The sequence below is a fragment of the Myxine glutinosa genome, chromosome 8 (genome assembly GCF_964187855.1).
Source record: "Myxine glutinosa chromosome 8, kmMyxGlut1.1, whole genome shotgun sequence".
Classification (NCBI taxonomy): domain Eukaryota; kingdom Metazoa; phylum Chordata; class Myxini; order Myxiniformes; family Myxinidae; genus Myxine; species Myxine glutinosa.
The window spans coordinates 109311557-109327168 of record NC_136268.1 but is presented as its reverse complement, the minus strand read 5'-3'; the positions used below and the strand labels follow the sequence as shown (position 1 = coordinate 109327168).

General features: G+C 45.7%; 1 protein-coding gene across 3 annotated transcripts in view; it reads right to left on the bottom strand.

Annotated features, from left to right (window-relative positions):
- Positions 1-15612, bottom strand: part of LOC137433172 (beta-1,3-galactosyltransferase 1-like) — a 166653-nt gene that overhangs the window by 69220 nt on the left and 81821 nt on the right. The window contains exons 3-4 of one of the 3 annotated variants that reach the window (XM_078783667.1): positions 3591-3699; positions 3259-3389 (exon numbers count right to left, since the gene is read on the bottom strand). The exons of the other annotated variants lie outside the window; for them this stretch is intronic. The gene's annotated coding sequence lies outside the window, so the exon portion shown is untranslated. The remainder of the gene's footprint in view (positions 1-3258; positions 3390-3590; positions 3700-15612) is intronic. 3 annotated transcript variants of the gene reach the window in all.

Here is a 15612-nt window from a genome sequence, read left to right as displayed (position 1 = left end):
GGATTCAGATCAGGAACTCAAGATCTTCACCAAAATCGAATCAATTCGTCCTTGTCACACACACACCTAACCTCTCCACCAAATTTCGTCCAAATCCGTACACAACTTTTTTATATATCATTTTCACAAACAAACAAACAAACAGAGAAACAGGCAAACAGACAGGGGTGAAAAGTAAAACGTAACCTTCATCCACCTTCGGTGGTGGAGGCAATAATCTACATACAGAGCTACAAAATACAATGCAAGACATTAATTACATTTTGTTTAAACAAATCTGTCTGTATAAAGGCAAGTACCTGCGACCATTTTTGTGCAATTTGAAGACAAGTTGATTAAACTAAAATTAGTATCGACTCTCTCATCTTACTGCAGAATTTTCTCCAGCTACAGAGCATTGCCCATGTTAAAACAGCACGTCAAAGGTAATAAAACTGGCTAGACCATCAACAGCGGTGACATCTGAACATCAGAATCAGATTGATTGGAAAAGCCATCGCTATCTGGCAGCCCATGAAATAGCAGTCAGAATTAGACCTGAAAAGTCTCAAGCCATACCCATGTTTCACGCAATGACCGGATGTGACACACTGGCAGGCTTTGTTGGGCATGGAAAGAGAACTGCTTGGACGACATTTTAAGGTCGTGTCGGTCTCTTGACTGCCACTGGTAACATGTAACCCAGTGCAACCTGTCGCATGCATGGTCGTGTAGTCAGCGACTAAACTGACTACCCTCATTGGTTTGTCAGTGGGGAGGGTGACTGTGACACCCTGCAGGACTAAAAACAATACATGTTAAAGGGCGGATGAGCTCCCTTCGTGAGCAATCAGCCATATAGTACGGAGATGGTGTCTCCTAAAAAAAACACCCATCCGGTTGGACCGGTTTTTTAGGTAGTAGGTTGTGGACAGCAACCGCCCAGGGTAGTACTACAGTTTGGACTTACGAGCGTTAAAGTGCTGCCAGGAACCATCTTACACTCTCCGTGTCAGGATTACTGATCTTACTTTCTGTCTCACTCAAACTATAGCTACCGGGCTATCTTTAATCTTTGTTTCTTGCAAACAAACATCATAAACTTTTCATCATACACTCTTCATCATACACTTTTCATCATACCTCTTCATCATACACTCTTCATCATACACTTTTCATCATACGCTCTTCATCATACACTTTTCATCATACGCTCTTCATCATACACTTTTCATCATACGCTCTTCATCATACACTTTTCATCATACACTTTTCATCATACGCTCTTCATCATACACTTTTCATCATACACTTTTCATCATACCTCTTCATCATACGCTCTTCATCATACACTTTTCATCATACGCTCTTCATCATACACTTTTCATCATACACTCTTCATCATACACTTTTCATCATACACTCTTCATCATACACTCTTCATCATACACTTTTCATCATACACTTTTCATCATACGCTCTTCATCATACACTTTTCATCATACCCTCTTCATCATACACTCTTCATCATACACTCTTCATCATACACTTTTCATCATACACTCTTCATCATACACTCTTCATCATACACTTTTCATCATACACTTTTCATCATACGCTCTTCATCATACACTTTTCATCATACACTCTTCATCATACACTCTTCATCATACGCTCTTCATCATACACTTTTCATCATACACTCTTCATCATACACTCTTCATCATACACTCTTCATCATACACTTTTCATCATACGCTCTTCATCATACACTTTTCATCATACACTCTTCATCATACACTTTTCATCATACACTCTTCATCATACACTCTTCATCATACACTTTTCATCATACGCTCTTCATCATACACTTTTCATCATACAGTTTTCATCATACCTCTTCATCATACACTTTTCATTATACTCTTTTCATCATACACTTTTCATCATACACTCTTCATCATACACTTTTCATCATACACTTTTCATCATACACTTTTCATCATACCTCTTCATCATACACTCTTCATCATACACTTTTCATCATACACTTTTCATCATAGGGGAGAGGCAGGTTAGTTGATACACTTTTCAGTTATGTTGGCCTATAATGAAGACTGTTAGCTCGACAGGATTCATGAATTGTTCAAAATAAATATCAGGGTCTTGTACATATCTGTGAAGCATGCCATACCCGCTGCATTATCAAACTTGGAATGGTGGCTCACAAAAAACTGTTTGTCAAATGTATCATCTGACCTGACCAAGTGGGTTAGTTGATACACCTTGGTAGGCGTGAATGGGTTAGATGATACATTGATTCACATGGTGAATGAGTTAGATGATACATCGATTTACATGGTATTTCTGCCAATGGTAACAAATTAGCATGCACATAATTATAGATACATATCAAACGAGGCTACATACCATCATTTCTGTGTAATATTTGTACTAATGGTATTTTCAGAGTCAATGAGCACTGTTAATTAAAGCTGTTTGTTTGTTATTTATTCAGTTGTATACCTGCTATGTATAAATAGGTAATGTAAAATATATCTAACAATAGGGCTAAAAGTTAAGTTAGAGAGAAAAAAAAGATCTGCCAAACAAATGAATCGGCAAGCATCAAATATCAGGAAAGGAACAAGATTCACAACTCAGATGGACACAACTCTTACATTCTAAAGATGTACAGTGTAGGCTATGTAGGCCTACATATATTATGATGCATGAAGCCCAGTTACGAATGGCTGCAGCATTGTCTTGTAAAAAAAATAAAAATGAATGGGTTAGTTGATACAGGTCGCTAGGGTTAGTTGATACGCGTATCAACTAACCTACTCAGACTGTATCATCTAACCCATCCATGGGTTTTTTGCAACACATGTTGCCCACATGCTTATGTGTATTATCCTGGCAATCAAAGCAGCGCAGGCTGAAAACCACTTTCACAAGGTATAATCAACCAATGAGAACTCCTGTGAAATCTATGTAGTATTATCACAATAAATGATCTTACCTTTTGTTGGCGTTTTTACTCAGGAGGACACAAATCAGTTTTTTTGGAGAATCACAACCTTTCTTTATCTGTGACGTCTTGACCTACTTATCAATGATATGTAATGCAACTAGCTAACAACAGAGGGCAGCATTTACACAGGTTTCATTTCTGAGGGCGAGGAGGAAGGTTGTATCAACTAACCTACTGTGTCAACTAACCTGCATAACCCCTACACTTTTCATCATACACTTTTCTTACTTATTCTCACTCCTCACCTTTACACACTCTCTCTCTCTTTTCTTCAACAACTCTTCGACTATTCCCTCTTTCTTCACTTTTCCATCAATGCAGCTCTTTTATTTTCAGGCCTGGCCTCGATGAGGACTATGTAGTCCGTGACTGGAGCCTTCAACATAAAAAAAATAACATGAGCGTCTCGGCCTGAACTCACAACAGCACTCTTTAATCCCTCTACTGCTCCAAGAGATATTCCCGAAGAGACCTTGTGAACGATCGAGAGATTTGTTATTCTGTTGCATTACAAGACATGCAATTGTACAGACATAGATGTTGCAAGAAGAAACTCTGTAGACAAAATTCCACCTACCAGAGCTGCACTAGAACAGCATTATTTGGAGAGCTGCAGATAAGGGAGGACATGTGTGGGATCAGGCACTCATTCCAAGTCCAATGCTTCCGTGTCCTTCTGACTGGCGCTGGACAAACAATCAAGGCGGACTTTATGAGCCTCTTTGGACAACCGTACCTGAAGAGTCGATTTCAAGCCACTGTAAGAAAGGATACAAGGCTACCTGCTGCAAGTGTAAATAGATGGTATTCATAGAATACTTATCCTGCGCAGTCAACTTGGTGTGAGCCAACTCTTCTGTTTTTGAACGTTTCTCTTTTTTTGATCCAATATGGCTGCCAGACCACGTGAGCGATGACATCATAAATTTATATTCTCTAAATAATTGTTGCATATATCATGCTCAATAAATTTCAAACTCATCAGACTAAGTGTTGTCCCTGTCGAATTATGACGTCATAATTATGGCACCAATGACGTCATCGTTAACAACACCTATTCCCCATTTGGAGTTATTTACAATGACCTACGTTTCAATTTTTTTCCATGCAGTGGTTTCAGCGATATAGAGATGTGAAGTTTTTCCAAGATGGTGCCTTTACCACGTGACTTACGATGTCATAATAGCCGGCGAAGCTGGTGTTGTGAATGAACGCGTACGTATTATGTTGAAAAACCAGATTTTGCTGGATGCTTTGAGAATTCCAAGCTTTGACGCACCAAATCACTCAATGGAGGCCGCCATCTTGCATATGCGGAAGTATGCACAAAAATTGCGAAAAAGTTCAATAGGAGTTTGTTTCACCCGTCTTTTTTTGATTCACAATCTTATGCACCTCTAATCTGTAATTAAAATACTTTCAGACCAACCTCGTTCCCCAGGCCCGCACGGCACGGTCCCTGGTTATCTTCAATGAAAATCGTCCGGAACCAATCCAACCAACCGGAACCAACCAACACCGGAACCAATGAGATTCGTGCATTTGAAAAAATATTTCAAAAAAGCTTTTTCCTGCGTTTCGGAGGCTGAAAACGGCGTCAAATATTAAAAAATTGACGAACAATTATTTTTTAGAAATCTCGCGGCCGCAGGGGATAGTTTTTCACGGCCGGAAATATCCGAAGTTGAGACGGAATTCACCGAATTAATCAAGAAGGAAATTTTATAAATTTTAATCTCATCCAGAATGCAAATGGTGTCATTTTGAACTAGGTACCGTACCTACTACACCTACCTACTACCAACTACCTAACCTACTGATGCCATAGTGATGGGTAAAATAGTGGCAAGAGGCTTTGGCTTCGCCGGCTCATTGCGGCTTTGCAGTGGGGTACTAGTAATCATTGAAATATTCTACAGGAGGAGGCCCTCCTATGGTGAAAATGTCGTGTCAATCGGACGAAGAATTGCAGAGAAAAAAAAAATTCATACTGATCACACTTGTCGAATTATGACGTCATAATTAAAGTACTGATGACATCATCATTAACATATCTTATTCCCCAAGCGGAATACTTGACAATGAGCCATGTTTCAGTTCTTTTCCATGAAGCGGTTTTGGAGATATAGAGGTGCAACCTTTTATCGATTTTTCCAAGGTGGCACCTGTACCACGTGACATATGACGTCATAATTATCATTTTTAAAATTCCACAGGAGCCGCACATATTCTGAAAATTTCGTGCCCATCAGACTAACAGTTGCAGAGGATTTTTTTTTTCATACTAATCAGATCAAGTGTTGTACTTGTCAAATTATGACGTCATAATTAAGGCACCGATGACATCATCATCAACATGTCTTATTCCCCGTTGGTGAGTACTTGACAATGAGCCATGATTCCATTTTTTCCATTGAGTGGTTTTGGAGATATAGATGTGAAACGTTTTTCCAATATGGCGCCTGTACCACGTAACCTATGACGTCATAATATTCACTAAAATATTCTACATGAGGAGGCCCTCCTATGGTGAAAATTTCATGTCAATTGGACCAACTGTTGCCGGGAAAATGCATTTTTAAAATGCTGACACGGCACACACTTTACTTTACTGAAATGCAGACACGTACGTACTTGAATGCTTAACCCCGCTTTTAGCTTCGCGAGCGCAGGGTAAAAAGGCAGCTCTCAAATGCACAGCGTTCTGCTCATGTGATGGAGACTGTTCATAAGACCATACAGATGTGGTAAGATCAAAGAGGACTCTCATAATAGGAACGTCTTAAGACTCAACCATTTGAACTACATTCCGTATGCGAACTTATGGAATATTATATTAGTAGAAACTGAAATCTGCGAGGTAGTATATGATTTCAATGCAGATTGGATCCTGAATAAGTTTTTTCGACAGGTGACAATAAGGTATGAATCTATACCGTATACTCCTACAAATTTCACTATATTCAAAGATCAAAACCATTCCTTAGATCTTCAGGAGGTAAACATGAATTCATATATATATATATATATATATATATATATATATATATATATATATATATATATATATATATACATATATATATATTGTTGCGGTTTTGAGTTTTGTACAATAAAGGTTAAATTTCCCCCTCATAGTTAGTCACACAACAACACGTAGCCTCGCGATAGTTCAGTTATTCCATAGTATGTGTGAGATTAGTCCTTTTCCTGTGTTAGTTTTGCGTTGAGTAGAGTAATGAGAGTAGGTCCTTTTCATTGCTTCATTGCTTTATGCCACCTCCATTTCCTTATGCCGCCTATGCCTCCTTGTGCTGCCTTTGGCTTTTTGGCGCGAATTAGCACGAGGCAGGCTTAGCGGGTCGGGTCGGGCCCGAATGAGGACGGCGAAGAAGCTGACGGTAAGCGCGAGCCGCCAATCAGGGCTCAGAGGGCGTGGCTGCAGCACTGCATCACGGGGTGTGGTTGGAACGTTTGAGAAGGCTCAGGGCGTGTCCATATAACCCGTTGCGCAAAGCCCCCACAAGTAAGAAGAGTACGAGGAGTCGAGATCGGCAGTTCGGAGCAGGAGTTGAGTGCGGAGAGGTTCGAGTATTGATGAGAGTTACGAGAAAGACGCGCATGAACCAAGGATAAGCGCTCCTATTAAAGTGGACGCTCGGTTGAGCTTAAGGCTGAGCCTATATTGCATTGGGTTACGCAAGTGATAGCGCACTGGTTTCTAAACGTGCTGTGGAACTGCCCTGCCGTGCTGAGAGACACGTACATTTCCCTCCTGCCTCATCTGCTGCCTTTTGTTCGAGAGACGCGCTGCGAGGATCCTTTCCACCACCTGCTTGCCATCTTCGCAGGCAAGCCACCGTTCCTGGACGACCAAGGCAGCACGTGAACACCATTCTGCCTGCAATTCCCCTTTGTGAGTGTGATTGGGCCCGTGTCTGGGGATAAGCATAAGACTGCTTAAGTTCTGCTCTGTGTCTGCTTTCTACCGAATTGTACATCAGTGTAAATAATAATTAACTTGTGTTATTCCTTTTATTCGACCATCTTGTGTTTTCCATCATTGACTAAGCGTGGTACGAATAGAACCGCTCTAATCGGGTTCCAATACGAGAAAACTGCACGGACCATGTGGTACACAATCCGCTCGGTGTACTCAAATTACACGTGGCTCATGCGAGGCTTGGTTCCCCGCTTCCGTGGCGGCGCAGGTATTTAGGTACGTGCGAGACTTGGTCCCGAAACCCTACCTTGCGTTTGCCCAGAAGAGGCGTCACAGGTCTCGGTTACGCCGGCCCAGAAAGAACAAGGGGCTTATTCCCCCCTTGGTAAGGGTAGGAAGGGCGGCGGAAAACCGTAACAATTGGTAGTCAGGAGTGGGGATTTGGAACCCTGGACAAAATTTTTGGACACCAAAATTTTGGACACCAAATTGTACAAATTGGCCGTAACAATTGGTGTCGGAGAGTGGGATTGGACCTGGAGTGCGCTTCACGCACTCAAAATTACGAGTGGACTAAATTTAGTAGTAAAAGCCAAATTGTATTCGTACCATGGCTAGCCAAGATGGTTGAATGCCTGTGGGAATAATGGATCAGGTAGAATTAATGACCCAAGACCAGGAGAGACAGTTGGTAGTGGAAACTGATAAGGGTGCCGTAGCTGGCAAAGACAATGGCGGCGCCTCGCACTTGGCGGCGAGAGCCAAGCTCACGATACCAGGGTACGTGCATTCATTCATGACTCAACTGTTCGCGCACATGGAAGAATGGAGGAGTGAAATAAATGATGCCCAAACAGATGAACTTCGGGAACTAAAGAATAACATGAATAAAATGAATGAAAAAAATAGACGCACGAGGGGAGATATTAAAAGAAATGGGGGAGGACATTGGGCGCAGGTTGAGCGAGGAGGTCGCAGTGGGACACAATGAGGTGACGCGGTGTGAGGAACGCGTGGGGAGTGAGCTTGGGCAGAGCGCAGCCAAATTGACCGGGGATATAGACATCGCGACGCGGGGTGTAGAAAAATCGGCGATCGTCAAATTGGAAAAAGAAATTTTGTGCGCGCTGGCGGTCGTCGAAGAAATAAGTAAAATCGAAGAAACAATTGGGGCCGAAGAGACGGCAGATTTAGAAAATAAATCACAGAGGGAAGTAATGGAATATGCACAAAGTTTGTATTTGCACCGTGATGTCGGGCTTGCTAACTCAATGGAAAGTTTACAGGTGCTGGCAGAAAAAGAGGTCCCCAAGGTGAGTAGAATTAATGCCGCGAATGTGTTTGGCGCAAAAAGGTTTTTGGCGCGTTTGGGACATAAACGAAACCCGGGCGGTCGTGGAAGGTCCATTGTGCGGTGTACGAGGGCGACGGGTGCGCGTGTGAGAGAAAAGTGTGCACCGGAGCGCCAGTGTGAGTGAGAAAAGTGTATGATGGAATGTGTGTGGTAAGAGTGTGTAACAGGAGAGTGTGTTACAGAGAGTGTGCAGGAGTGCACACCAGAGCATGTTGCAGGGTGTGTAACAAGAGAGTGCACACCCAGGGGTGTTACCGAGTGTGTAACGGAAGAGTGTGTGCCAGGGGGTGCGCGAGGATTGGGTGTGCAACGGGAGAGTGCACACCCGTGGGTGTTACAGACTGTGTACGGGAAGAGTGTGTAACGGAGTTTGTGAAAGGTGTGAGGGCGCCTAGGTGTGCAGGTGCGAGTATGGTGTGTGAGGGAGAATGCACACTGGAGAGTGTGGAAGGAGAGTGTGCGGTAACAGAATGTATGGAAGGTGCAGGGATGCCTGGGTGTGCGAGTGCGGAGTGGGTCGCGAGTGGTGAGAACGCGGCTCAAGCATCGACACCGACCGGGGTAGCGTTTAGCGCGACGGATAGCCGACGTGAGCCCTCGGTGAGTTGTGTGCGGCAGGGACCGGCGGGGATCGATGCCACGGCCGTGTCACAAGGACCGACGTGCACGATTCGTGCCGGCCCCCGCCCTGTATAGTTGGTGCCGCGCCGTGGCAGCAAAGGCAATCGGCGAGGTTCAAGGGGAGGTAGGAGAGTTCGGAGCCGCACACCCTGGCGAGTGCGGTGCTCCGACCGTGGGCGGTTGGGCCATCGTGCATGGGACCGCGAGGCCCCACGCAGAGATGGGCCCCTGAACCTCAGCCCATCCATGCCTCCTCCCCTGGATCGAAAATGCCGGACGGACACCCCATACAGTAGACAAACCAACCGCATGGATCGCTCGGCCCTGTGAAGCCGAGCCGTGATGACAATGTATTTCCACTTGGAGAGGCTCAATTATAGCGGACTGATGAGAGGAGTGTACCCTACGTGGGGGAATGGTAATTTCACCATTCCTCACACACCAGGGCGCATGTGCATTAGATTAGGGGGATGGCAGTGACAGGCACATGGGGGTGCCGGCCATGGGTACCTCCATGTGGCATCGAAGCTAGCCGAGGGAGGGCTAGGATAATTGTTAGGGATTTAGAAGACCTTAGGGACATGAGATTTAAGTAGCGACATTTGTACTATAGTGGGGACGTAGGTAGCTTAGATGGATGATAATGACGAAGGGTGTGCTTAGTCTAAAGGGATGACGGGGAAGCACGAGTTTTAGGGGAAAAGCAGTTAGATAGATGATGCTGTGTGTATGAGGAATTGCTTGAGAATAACCGGAGTTGTGTGTGAGAACAATAGGAATTGTGTTTGGAGTGTATGGAAAGGGGAGTGTGAGCACAAGAGGTGTGCCAGATATTTGGTGTGTGAGGAATTGAGTGAGACAAATGGAATTGTGTATGGAAAAAGGTGTGTGAGCACAAAAGGTGTGTGAGATAAAAGGTGTGCGAATTTGGTGTGCGAGACAAAAGTGGTGAGTGGAAGTAATTGGTGTGCGAATATGTGGTGTGGAATGCTTGTTGTGGAATAAAAGGTGTGGCATGCATGGTGCAAAGGAGTGAATGGGGGGGGGGGGGGAGATGCAACCCATTCATGGACGCCCGGGGTGGGTAGTGTAAAGCCAGGTAGAGGACTTAGGCAAAATTTGTATGGATATTGACACCTGTGGTGCAAGTAGTGGCAAAGTAGTGCTTTGGAGGGTGTATGAGCATATGGAATGGCTGGGCGTGTGGTTTAATTGGTGCGTATGGTTATTGGGGCACTCTGCCACTGGTAGATGTCGGCTAGGTGAGGCCGCAGGTAGGCTCTGGGAGCCAGTTAGGGTAGTTGTGAGTTGTTGAGTGGGGCCCAAGGATCCAAGAGAGGGACCCGGGTTGCTCAATGCCAAGGTGGGCATCAGGGGGTAAAGAGCCAGGAGTGGCCTTCCCCAGTTTAGGTAGTCGCAGGAGCAGGTAAGCTCGGGTGGCGACTTCAGTGGCGGAGGTGTGCAGGTAGGTAGACCTACTAGTGGAGCCACACGACCCAGCCCCGAAATTTTGCAAGGGCACAGAGTGAAAATTTGAGGGAGTGAGACCCAAATTTCAAGGGCACCGCAGAGTGGACAATGGGAATTCGGTTTTTAGAACCACATAGTTTAAAGATGGCCAATTGGCAGGATACGACCCCGGGTAGTTTAAAAGCTAATGTCAGTAGTGTAGTTAGGATGAGGAATCCCTTCACGCCATCCACTGCCATTCACCAAGGAGGACGAAGCTCCACACCAGGACCAAGTGAGCTAATTTGAGTAAGTGAGACGCATCATGACGTAGTGAGACATTGTGTTTGTTCCATTCCTTCCTTCCTGGGAGGAATTGCGAGACGAATTTGGAGTAGAGGGGGATACGTGAGACAAGACGTAGAGACGAATTTGTAAATACAAGGAAGGGCTAGGGTAGTGTAAGCCGACGTTGGGGGGTACGAACGGATAGGGACGAGCCCTTCTCCGCTCGCTCTTCCGTGCCCCTCATGCTGCATTACCTTGTGCTGCTGTGTACCCTTGTGCCCTTTCCGCTTTGCTGGTCGTGCTTTGTCTCTCCCCCCACCCCAGGACCATATTGGAGGTGGAACTGTGCAGCACCATTGACCTGTGCAGCATTCCTTGCTGCACCTTGCTACATCCGTGCAGCCGAACTGTGCAGCACTTAGCTGCCATATCCTTGTGTTGTAACTTTGCTGCACCTGTGCAGCACTTTGCTGCCACAAACACTTTGCTGCACCACATACACTTATGGACCACAGGTTTTGTGGCCTTACACCTCTGCTGTGCAGCATCTTGCTGCAGAATCACCTTGCATCTTCGGACCACTTGTTTTGAGTGGCATGAATGTCACGCAGTTAGACCACATGAGGTTGGCCCTGCTTGGCAATGAAATACAATAATCAAATTATTTGTGTATTTTTATTATGGTGTGCTAGGGACGAGAAGATTTGTAAGTTTAATTAGCCCTGAAGAGCAGGAATGGCCTGTATGCCCATCCGGGGGCCAGCCGGTTTGATATATGCACACAGAAGATGCAAGAAGCAAGATGCAAGAAGCAAGCAGCAAATGTGAATTTCTGAGTGTGTTTTTGTGTATTTTGCTGTGCTTTCTCTCCCCTCCAATCTTCTTTTCAAAAAGGACAGGTCCTGGGTCATAGAGTTGTAAATAAATTACGTTTTCTGTGCTTGTATATAAAATGCTGCCCACCGGCTATATGTTTAGTTTGACAAATTCCGGATTCGGTTAATTGTCGGCGTGATTCTGTGAGAGTAGCTACTCAACGCAATAGGTAGGACATATTTAGTGTTTTAAAACTGTCACACCCACGGGTTAGAGTAAATGTTAGAGGGAACCACATCTATATGTCACATGTAAAAGTAAAAGTTAATTTTCCAGATCATTCTCAAAACCGGTCGTTACAATTTTGTTAGGTTCGACTCGGGGACGAGTCTGTTGAGGGAGAGGGGTAGTGTTGCGGTTTTGAGTTTTGTACTATACAGGTTAAATTTCCCCCTCATAGTTAGTCACACAACAACACGTAGCCTCGCGATAGTTCAGTTATTTCATAGTATGTGTGAGATTAGTCCTTTTCCTGTGTTAGTTTTGCGTTGAGTAGAATAATGAGAGTAGGTCCTTTTCATTGCTTCATTGCCTTATGCCGCCTCCATTTCCTTATGCCGCCTATGCCTCCTTGTGCTGCCTTTGGCTTTTTTTGCGCGAATTAGCATGAGGCAGGCTTAGCGGGTCGGGTTGGGACCGAATGAGGACGGCGAAGAAGCTGACGGTAAGCGCGAGCCGCCAATCAGGGCTCAGAGGGTGTGGCTGCAGCACTGCATCACGCGGTGGGGTTGGAACGTTCGAGAAGGCTCAGGGCATGTCCATATAACCCGTTGCGCAAAGCCCCCACGAGTAAGAAGAGTACGAGGAGTCGAGATTGGCAGTTCGGAGCAGGAGTTGAGTGCGGAGAGGTTCGAGTATTGACGAGAGTTACGAGATCGGAGAAAGATGCGCATGAACCAAGGATAAGCACTCCTATTAAAGTGGACGCTCGGTTGAGCTTAAGGCTTTTTTTCTTTCTTTTTTTCTTTTTTTTGTATACAAGATCGAGGCTCGTGAAAGAGCGAACATTAATCACACAGAAAGACAAACAGACACACAAAACAAATAACATCGGGAGCGGTAGACAAGATGGGGAGAAAGGGGGAAGGACACAAACACAACATTTGAGAGCAGGGACCGAGAGACATGGAGACATCGAGAGAACTGTGGGAGGGAGAGGGCTTTGGGGGGAAGGCATGGGAAGGGGGGGGGGGGGTGGGAGAGGTATAAAACATATGGACACTGCCAAGACTTCCAGGAAAGAAGTTGGAATTTCAAACAAGGTGGATCTGGGGTGAATTAGTGGGGGTAGAAAAGATCAAGGTTTTGGATGGGGGAAGATAAGAGATGGTGGTGAACAGCTGTTTTGAAGACCTGGAGGGAGGAGTGTGATTGAAGTGAGTGTGGGAGTTTGTTCCAGAGGCGGGAGAAAAGAGGAATGAAAGAGTGAAGGTGAGCAGAGAGCCGAGATTTCGGCAGTTTAACCATCAGAGGGTGGCTGGCAGATCTTGTGCAACCTGTAGGAATATTTGGGGGACAGAGCACAGAGAGAGCTGGGGGAGCAAGGCCGGAGAGGAGTCGGTAGAAGACAGAAAGACCACCTACCTGCCTGCGGTGAGTGAGTGAAAGGCCCTCAGAGATAGCTTCATCGCGGGAGATTCCAATGATTCTGAAAGCTTTGGATTCAACAGCGTGAAGCCGAGCCAGGTGTGAGGCAGGAGCACCAGCACATAGGGGAGAACAGTATTCCATTGAGCTGCGGATGAAAGCCTTGTATGTGGTGAGGAGCTCAGGTGTGCCTAGGAAGGACTTCGCACGACGGAGGATGCCCAGTCGGCGACTGGCTTTGGAGGCCAGCTTGGAAATGTGGTTTTCACAAGAAAGATCATGGCAGATGGTGAGACCCAAAAGCTTGAGCGACAGAACTTCTTGGAGAGGATTGTTGAGAAAGTAGATGGGAGGGTTGTCCAGTCGATCTTTTCGGAGAGACATAGTAAGAGTGTGAGATTTGTCAGGATTGAAAGACATATTCCACATATTTGACCAGTCTGTGATTTTGTCCAGGTCTTCAGAGAGTGAGGAGGCTGCAGACTGCCGATCTGAGGGAAGAGGAATGGAGCGGCAGAGAGTGGAGTCATCAGCAAAGAGATACAGAGGATTTTCCAGAGAGTCGGAGAGATCATTGATAAAGACCAGAAAAAGCACAGGGCCCAGCACACTGCCTTGGGGAACTCCAGCCTGAACGGGAAGGGGAGATGAGAGAAATCCATTCAGGGCCACACGTTGACTACGACCAGAGAGGAAGTCCGCAAGCCATGCATGGAGATTTCCATGGATACCATAGGAGGAGAGTTTGGTGAGCAGAGCTGGGTGCCAGACCGTATCGAAGGCACGTGATATGTCAAGGGAGACAGCTCTGATTTCCTGTTTGGCATTGAGGACCTCCATCCATTGTTGAGACAGCAGAAGCAGCATGTCCAGAGTAGAGTGACCTGGTCTGAAACCAAATTGATGATCAGAGATCAAGCCATTGGAGAAGAGGAAAGATTTCATATCCGAAGCAATGATGGATTCCATGACTTTGCTGATAATTGGGAGCAGGCTGATTGGTCTGTAGTTGCAAGGATCTGTTTTTGCACCTTTTTTGTGTAAAGCGGTAATGTTTGCTGATTTCCAGGATGCTGGCAGATGACCTTGAGCAAAAGATAGGGTGAAAAGAACAGAGAGAGGGTGAGATAGAGCGGCAGAGCAGGATTTTAGGACCCGTGGGCTGATGCCATCTGGTCCAGTTGCAGAATCAGAGTCGAGGTTTGACAAAAACTCCTCCACCTTGTCAGGAGAGAAGGTCACAGAGTCCAGGAGCAGTTTGGTACGACTGGGAAAGGTGGGAACAGAGAGAGATAGGTTTGGGACTAAGGATTTTGAGGCAAACACAGAGTTGAGGCATTCGGCTTTGTCACGTGCGATGTCAACTGTGTGGCCATTTGAGGTAAGGGAGGGGATGGAGGGGGAACAAACACCAGAAACGGATTTGACCAGACGCCACCAGGATTTGGAGGAAGGAGACAGGTTTGAGAGTTCATTCTTGAGTGAGGAGAGATAGTGCTTCCTGGCACTCCTGAGGGTAGACACACACTTGTTCCGAGCTTGGTGGAAGGAACTGAGATTTCCTTCAGTTGGATTAGCCTTCCAAGAGGCAAAGGCAAGTTGTTTCAGGGCAACTGCCTCACCACAAGATTCAGTGTACCATGGACGGGAGGAAGGGTAAGACAACTGAAGGCGAGATGGGATAAATCTGTGCATGAGAGAGATCAGTTTGCTTTGGAAGAATTCCCAGGAAGAATTGATGTCAGAGGCAGTGGAGATGGGAGACCAATCCAGACGATTGATGGCTGCTTGAAGACCGTCCCAGTCGGCCTGAGTGAAATGCCAGACTCGTCGACGCTGAGGAGTGTGGAAATGTAACTCATTGATTGGGACTGGTAACTCATTGATTGGGACTGGTAACGAAGCAGATAGACGATTTCGTAAATGAATGTCAGGAATGTGCACGAACATGGTAATCTCTTGTCCACCTGGTCACAGCCCCAGGCTGGAGCACCCCCCTATTGTTTGGTAAATGGAACTTGCAGCAGGAGGGGAGCGAGCTGGTGCCAGTGAGGCGACCGAGTAACGTTTGCGGAGAACGGATTAGGATTAGCGGAGGAAGGATTGATACTGCGGTGCCCATAAAAGAGTGAACATCTCCTTGACTCATGAGCACTCATCCTCAGAAGCCCTGCCCGACGGAATGAACACGTACCACGAGTACGGCACTGCGGAGAAGACATCGGCGACGAAAGAGGGACTATCAGGATAGAGTTACCTGGTCCATTGAGTTAAACGGTAGTTATTTGGTATTGGAATGAAGTGAACAACCAGTTAATAAAGTCATGACCTTTTGTAAAACCTGTTTCCGACCATTGGCGTCTTGAGTCCCTACACACTTCCACGACAATCTGGAGGCACCGCTGGGATTTCGAGTGGACTTCGCCAAGGTAAGCATGGCGACTTGGGGATGGTCCATTATGAAATACGAACCTGTGTTTA